The following is a 7,736-nucleotide window of genomic DNA, read 5'->3' on the forward strand; positions in this document are numbered from 1 at the left end:
TGAGAATGTGGTAGGCCGAGCGGGAAAAAAATCTTATGAAATTTTCGATTTTAAGCATTTTATCTCTGTACGAAAATTTAAGGACTACAAAGAAATGTTTTACACCCGAAAACTTTCATTGGACAATTTGATTTATCATTACCTCCTCACTGGCCTCTGATGTACAAATTGGACTTCGTATGTTCACATATCGAGTGAACAACGACTGAACGCATGCGGAACATTGCCAAAACATGCACGTCATAAGAAGAGTTTCGTGACGCATTTTTAAACAAATACTGTCCCAAGGAGACACAGGACAGTATCAAACAGGAAATAATGATGAGTAGAGACTCGGAGAGTTCAGGGTTCCGTAGTCCGGTGAAGTTTTTCGAAAAGTTGACCAAGAAGAATCAGTATTTGGTCGACCCATGCACACCGGCTGAGATCATAAGATTATGTTACATGAAGTTGCCAATTTCCTACCGGCAAACGCTCGTCGGCCGATGTGGAAGTGATTCAAGAGTATCCTAAGAGAGTTAGAGTTCGCTTTCAACGAGCAGCAGGCGCGAGAAAAACGTAGGCAGAGAGACGTGCAAGGTGAAAGAAGGGAGAACAAAGGAGGGTATAATAGAGGCCGTACTTGGGAAAACAATGTAAATCGTCAGCCTCACCAAAACATGGACCAGAGAGATCGTAGCGGGAATAATGGACAATGGAGAAACTATGGCAGAGGATATAGGCAACAAATTGACCGGAGATGGGAGCCACAAAATAATGGCGCACCATGGGGCGACAAGAGGGAAACTCGTCAACGATCTGACCGAGGATTGGGTGGAACGAACAACAACAGGAATCGGGAACAATCGATTGAAATTAGACCACCTAACCGTGGGAGAGTACGCCAAGATAACATGGAAAATGAACAATGACTAGGCCAGACGACGGGCACTAGAGAAAACGTGCCCGTAAACCGTCTCTGAAGTACTAATATAAGTATTACATATATGACGGTAGTATCTGTTCCCGAAAGAACAGTTACCGTGGATGACCATGCAGCTTTGCTAGAAATGAAATGATAATTAAATAGACACCCTAGCTGCAAGCAGGCGCTGATACACTTCATTGGGGACATGTTGAAAATGTGTGCCCCGACCGGGACTCGAACCCGGGATCTCCTGCTTACATGGCAGACGCTCTATCCATCTGAGCCACCGCGGGCACAGAGGACATTGTGTCTGCAGGGACTTATCCCTTGCACGCTCCCCGCAGACACACTGTCCTCTGTGCCCGCGGTGGCTCAGATGGATAGAGCGTCTGCCATGTAAGCAGGAGATCCCGGGTTCGAGTCCCGGTCGGGGCACACATTTTTAACATGTCCCCCATGAAGTGTATCAACGCCTGCTTGCAGCTAGGGTGTCTATTTAATTATCATTTCATAAATATTACAGAATATCAGGACATGACTGAGATATTACTTGAAGAAAAGGGATCGTTACCTAAACAGGACACCTACCCGGTGGTAAATATACACATTGGAGGAATTAGGTGTGCTGCTGTAATAGATAATGGAAGTGAACTTGTGGTGTCACCGCCAGACACCACACTTGCTAGGTGGTAGCCTTTAAATTGGTCGCGGTCCGTTAGTATACGTCGGACCCGCGTGTCGCCACTTTCAGTGATTGTAGACCGAGCGCCGCCACACGGCAGGTCTAGTCTAGAAAGACTCCCTAGCGCTCGCCCCAGTTGTACAGCCGACTTTTCTAGCGATGGTTCACTGTCTACATACGCTCTCATTTGCAGAGACGACAGTTTAGCATAGCCTTCAGCTACGTCATTTGCTACGACCTAGCAAGGCGCCATATTCAGTTACTATGAATGTATTCTGAACAGATAATATCGTGAATCATGTACCGTCAAGAGCGACGTTCATCATTAATGGATTGAAGTTAAGTATCAAACTAATTATGTCCGCTCTCTGAATTCTAATTCCTTGTCATGTTCCAGACGTCTTGTCAGTATAGTTCTTCCCTCCTCACGCCAGCCTGCGTGAGCTAAAACGCGTGCATTTCGGCCTCCATTCGTAACACGGTGTTGGCTCTTCTGCCAACACAACAGAACTCTTAGGCTATTTCAGATAGGCTGTTCGCTAAATGCAAAAAGTCAGTTAATCCACCTGTGCTCACAGTAAAAAAAAAAAAAAAAAAAAAAAAAGAAGACACCATACGACTGCCAATCTGTTCATAATACCGAAACTAACAGCTGATATAAAAATCGGTGTAGATTTTCTTTCAGCGCCGAAAGCTATCCTCGATCTAGGAAGAGGGGAGTTAACGCTAGGGGAAGAGAATAAAATAAAAATCAGATTTGATGAGAAAGCAATAATAGCTCAAATTGCGGCGAGCTGTTTAAAACTACAATTGACGGGCCAACATTCAGTTCAGAAAGAAGAGCGTAAAAAAGATACTGACAATATAACAGAGTTCAAGTCAAAACGTGAACATATTAATGAAATTAACAGCAGGATTGATTCGAAACTTGAGAATCTGGATAACATAGATAATAAGGACATAAAAGGGTTGGAGCTTGCACTCAAAAATAACGCAGAGATCTTCATACCCAAAACCGGATGCATTAAGGGGTATCAATATAAATTTGAGGTAAAGAAACATAGACCATTTCGGGTACCTCCTTCTGCCATTCCATGGTCATACCTGGAAAGGGTTCTAATTGAATTACGAAGAATGGAGGACGAAGGTGTAATTCAGGCCGCGAGATCTGAGTATAATAATCAACTACGCATAGTAGATAAAAAGGACGGTGGTATTCGACTGGTGTTAGACTCACGCCAAATAAATACAATTATTTTGCCGGAGACGGATGGCCCTGAAAGGCTTGAGGAGCTACTTCAAAGATTTCACGGGGTTTCGGTGTTTTCCTCACTTGATTTGCGCTCGAGATTTTGGCAGATAGAGCTCGATCCTGAATGCCGAAGTTACATAAAAGTATCCAAATTCTTACGTTCTGAAGAAGGGGAAAGGAGCGTCCATGTCCCAGTATTGCCCCCTGGGTCTTATCAGAAACCGATTTTCAATTAAGAGTCGCCATTTGCAACGGACAACGATTGAAAACAACCTCCCAATGATGTATGTCGATCCACAGCAGTGACCCACTGATTACATCTACATCGATATCCATGAAACTAAGAAGTTTACTTTTGCCCTCATCAAGACGCAGCAACAATCATCGATAATCATCTTCAGCAGAGGTATCTCTGCACGTAGACAGAATAAAACCATCACATCAGCATATCCATGAACAGCGAAGATCCTTCTAGAAAGTTTCCATCTCTGATACTGGGGCGCAATCCCCTGAAGCGCCAGCTACATAGGTAAAACAAACAAAGACATTGAGAGCGGGTTCCCCTGTGGCACGCCCCGACGGATGCTAATCTTGCACGTCAGTTGCCCAGTAACAACTGAAGCTGCAACGAGCATGACCAAGTTCAATAACACTCTACGAGCCTCAACAGTAAACCCGATCATCTCCAAAATCCGGAGCAGAAATTTGTTATTTATGTTATCGAAAGCCTTATTAACACCCAAAAAGGCAAATTCACAATGGACAGAAGTAACGGCAGCCACTGAAACCCCATGACGGTATTCAGCCACAGGTGTAAGAATAGAGCGACCAGGAAGAAAACTCTGATACACGTTGACGACAGTCGCCAGCAAGGCAGACGTCGTGCGATTTACCGCCCTCGCCACTGTCTTATAATCAAAATTCAGTAACGTGAAAGGACGAAAGTTATCAACAGCATTACGAGCATAATGTTTAGGTATCAACATAATTTTCCCCATATTTGACTGGAGCAGGTATAACTCCTCCCCTAATCATCTCGTTCAACATGGACATAAATGGTACAACCAAGGGGCCAAACATGCACATAAAATTCCTTGGAGAGCCTATCCATATCTGGCGATTTGCAAGAAGAAGTATCACGCGTCAGCTGGCTGAAAGCCGGCCGAGAATTCGGTGGTCCGCTCGGACGTGGGTTGCCTACGTACGGCCAAGATAGCTGGATTGAAGGGAAAGTCGCTAGGTGTATCCACGCCGTAAAGATCCGCGTAGCACTGATGTAAGGCGTGAACTATGTCAGCTTGTGCTGTCAGCAGTTGACGGCCGTCGACTGTTACTGCAACAACTTTGCTTTAATACATCGCACATCTGCAATCCGCAGGGAGGTGCGATCCAGACCGTCATACAAATCGTACAAGAGAGAATAATAAATCTTACGAATTCTCCGAAATTCCCTCGCGGTAGCAGAAGAATAAGTGTTCGAAGTCTGACGGAACTTCGATTTACTTAGGCCAGTCCACAATTCCAAAGTGGTAGCGTACCTTCCAGCAGATCGAAGACTACTCTTCCACACATCGTGTATCACATCATCGAGATAAGGATCTACCAAGTGAGCGACATTTAACACCCACGGGGAATGGAATAGTTTCACTGGTTGCCGATCAATTTGGAGAGTGGCGACCAAAGCACAGTGATCAGAAAATCTAGCAGGGACAACGTCGACTGCAAGAATGCGATCGCACATCCAATTTAGTATGTAGAATCGGTCAATCCTGCTACTAGAAGTCGCAATAAAAAGTGTAAATTTGACCAACGTCGGATGTTTACAGCGTAAGCATCTATCAAGTGCATCGAGCGTATCAACTTCTTTAAATCCCAATAATAATTAAAATGGGGAGACTGATCAGTAGGATACAGAACACAGTTGAAATCATCATCCAACAATAGACCCCGAGGACTACTACATAAAAGATAAATAATCTCCTCTTTAAAAAAACGCGGATGTTCCACTGTGTGATCAGAACAAGACGGAGCATATAAGACGTGTAAGATGAGGTCAATAATTTATTTTTATTTTTTTTCTTTTATTTTATTATATTTTCATTTTATTAAAATTTATCCTTCTGCCAGACTCAGGAACCTCTACCTCAGCAATGGGAATGCGTTCCCAAAAGAATAAGGCAGTTCCCATCAAAAATTCGGACGCCCTATTAAAAATAGTTTGAAATACAGGGAGAGTGGAAGTGGTAAATAAAAACTTCTTGGAGTACCACTATATCCACACCGGAGTCATATATAAACGACGCATAGCTTCGATACTACTCCTTTAACATTTAGTGTGACGAATGTAAATGCTTGAGCCATCAATAAAAAAAAAAAAAAAAAAAAACACCGAAAGAATACAGTGCACCTTGACTATTCCATCAGTCGTTTATCACAGTCCATCACGGAGTACAATAATTCGAGAGCGGGGTTCAGTACTGGCTCCAACTGAACCCCTAGCTTTGTTTAGTGCGCCGCTGCGCGTTCCGGCTGTAAACGTTCTTTAACCCGACTCGAGGCATAATAGCATCTGCAGTCGGTGGCGCAGGCTGATATTGTACAACTTCCATATCAATCTGTGGCTTCCCGTGGTAAAAGGGCCACTCTGCTAGGCTTGCTGACTCCCCTATAGTTGAAGCCATGAACGAAGGTGGTCGAGTTTAGGCTCGTTCTGCGCATCTGACGTGACGTCATCCTCCGACGGCCAATGAACGTTCAGTAGTTTTCTCAGCGCTCTGCTGTGAACGTCTTAGCCAGTGTTACACGTGTTTACTCAGTTATTCGGTGAATTTTTATTGAGTTTGTTGCGATTTGTCATGGCTGATGGTGGTGGTAAGCGACAAATTCTCCATAAACTAGTGAGAGACATAATTTACAGGATACACGGTTTCTTCAAGCGCGAAGCAGAAAACGGTGGACCTATCACATATATTACCAGATCTCAGGAACGCACAGCAGAAGCGAATGGCGTCAGCTTGAGAACTGTTCAGCGGATTGCCAGTGAAGGTAATTTAGCTGTCGAGACAAGTGGAAGCCCAGTTTTCAAATCGCCAGGGAAACATGACATTCGTGAGAAGCCTGTCACGAATTTAGACGATTTTGACAAAGATGTTCTAAGGCGAGTTGTGTTAACTATGTACAAGACAGGCGAATTTACTAATGTTAAAAAAATTACGTTGAAAATGCGTGAAACTATAAATTTTAAAGGCAATGTTACCTCAATGCGAGGAATACTGAAAGACATTGGATTCAAATATGTAAATACAAATGACAGACGAAAATTTTTTAGTGGAACATTGTGATATTGCTGCTTCAAGGGCACAGTTTTTAAGAAGTATTCTTGAAATAAGAAAATCTGGCAATCAGAACATTTTTTACTTGGACGAAACATGGGTAAACCAGAATCATACAAGGAAAGCGTGTTGGAAACTGAGTGATAGTTCAGATGGTATGAAAGTACCAGTTCATAAAGGGGGACAAATAATGTGCTTCGCGATGGTTCTGCTTCCGCATCCATTCCAGAAAGCAAATTAGTGTTCTGGGCAAAAAAGAGCAATTCAGATGATCATCATGCTGCAATGAACTCAGAGACATTTACATTATGGTATGGGAGACAGTTTATCCCTTACTTGCCTGCAAACTCAGCGATTGTTATGGACAATGCGAGTTACCACTCAGTTGTTGTTGAAAGGCTGCCAGCAGAAGTACAAAGAAACCGATATCATGCTGTGGCTTGCAAGTAAGAAGATTCTGCACACTCAGGCTGAATTTTTAAATCTTGTAGCGGTTAGGAGTCTCGTGTGAAAGTGAATGAAATCGATTGTATTGCACAGGAATATGGACATACAGTTTTGCTTTTACCACCATATCATTGCCAGTACAATCCGAAACTCATATGGGCACAAGTGAAAGGGTATGTTGCAGAACGAAACAAGACATTTAAAACTGCTGACACAGAGAGACGTTTGGACGAAGCAATTGACAGCATAACAGCTTCAGCATGAGCTGAATGTGTTCCACATGCAGAACGACCACAGGAGGAGGACATGGAAAAGGAAATTTTAATTGATAATATGCTCGATCCCATCGTCATCACTCTAAGACCAGATGAGTCAGACACTGACAAGGACTCAGCGATGTAGATGACGACGGTCGCAGCGTTTGGAAACAACCAAAGGTGAGTCACACATGCAATATACACATTGTCTTTTCTTTTTCTATAGCTTCTCTTCTGAAGTTGCAGTTTTACCAGTAATAATGAGATATACACTCCTGGAAATTGAAATAAGAACACCGTGAATTCATTGTCCCAGGAAGGGGAAACTTTATTGACACATTCCTGGGGTCAGATACATCACATGATCACACTGACAGAACCACAGGCACATAGTCACAGGCAACAGAGCATGCACAATGTCGGCACTAGTACAGTGTATATCCACCTTTCGCAGCAATGCAGGCTGCTATTCTCCCATGGAGACGATCGTAGAAATGCTGGATGTAGTCCTGTGGAACGGCTTGCCATGCCATTTCCACCTGGCGCCTCAGTTGGACCAGCGTTCGTGCTGGACGTGCAGACCGCGTGAGACGACGCTTCATCCAGTCCCAAACATGCTCAATGGGGGACAGATCCGGAGATCTTGCTGGCCAGGGTAGTTGACTTACACCTTCTAGAGCACGTTGGGTGGCACGGGATACATGCGGATGTGCATTGTCCTGTTGGAACAGCAAGTTCCCTTGCCGGTCTAGGAATGGTAGAACAATGGGTTCGATGACGGTTTGGATGTACCGTGCACTATTCAGTGTCCCCTCGACGATCACCAGTGGCGTACGGCCAGTGTAGGAGATCGCTCCCC

General features: G+C 44.0%; 2 non-coding genes across 2 annotated transcripts; one reads left to right on the forward strand and one right to left on the reverse strand.

Annotated features, from left to right (window-relative positions):
• Nucleotides 1-1,126: 1,126 nt before the first annotated feature.
• On the reverse strand, nt 1,127-1,201 carry Trnat-ugu. The gene has a single exon. It is a non-coding gene; the product is annotated as a tRNA-Thr (tRNA).
• Nucleotides 1,202-1,267: 66 nt separating this feature from the next.
• Nucleotides 1,268-1,342, forward strand: Trnat-ugu. Its single transcript has one exon. It is a non-coding gene; the product is annotated as a tRNA-Thr (tRNA).
• Nucleotides 1,343-7,736: the final 6,394 nt, after the last annotated feature.

Source organism: Schistocerca piceifrons, chromosome X, assembly GCF_021461385.2.
Source record: "Schistocerca piceifrons isolate TAMUIC-IGC-003096 chromosome X, iqSchPice1.1, whole genome shotgun sequence".
In the NCBI taxonomy this organism is placed as follows: domain Eukaryota; kingdom Metazoa; phylum Arthropoda; class Insecta; order Orthoptera; family Acrididae; genus Schistocerca; species Schistocerca piceifrons.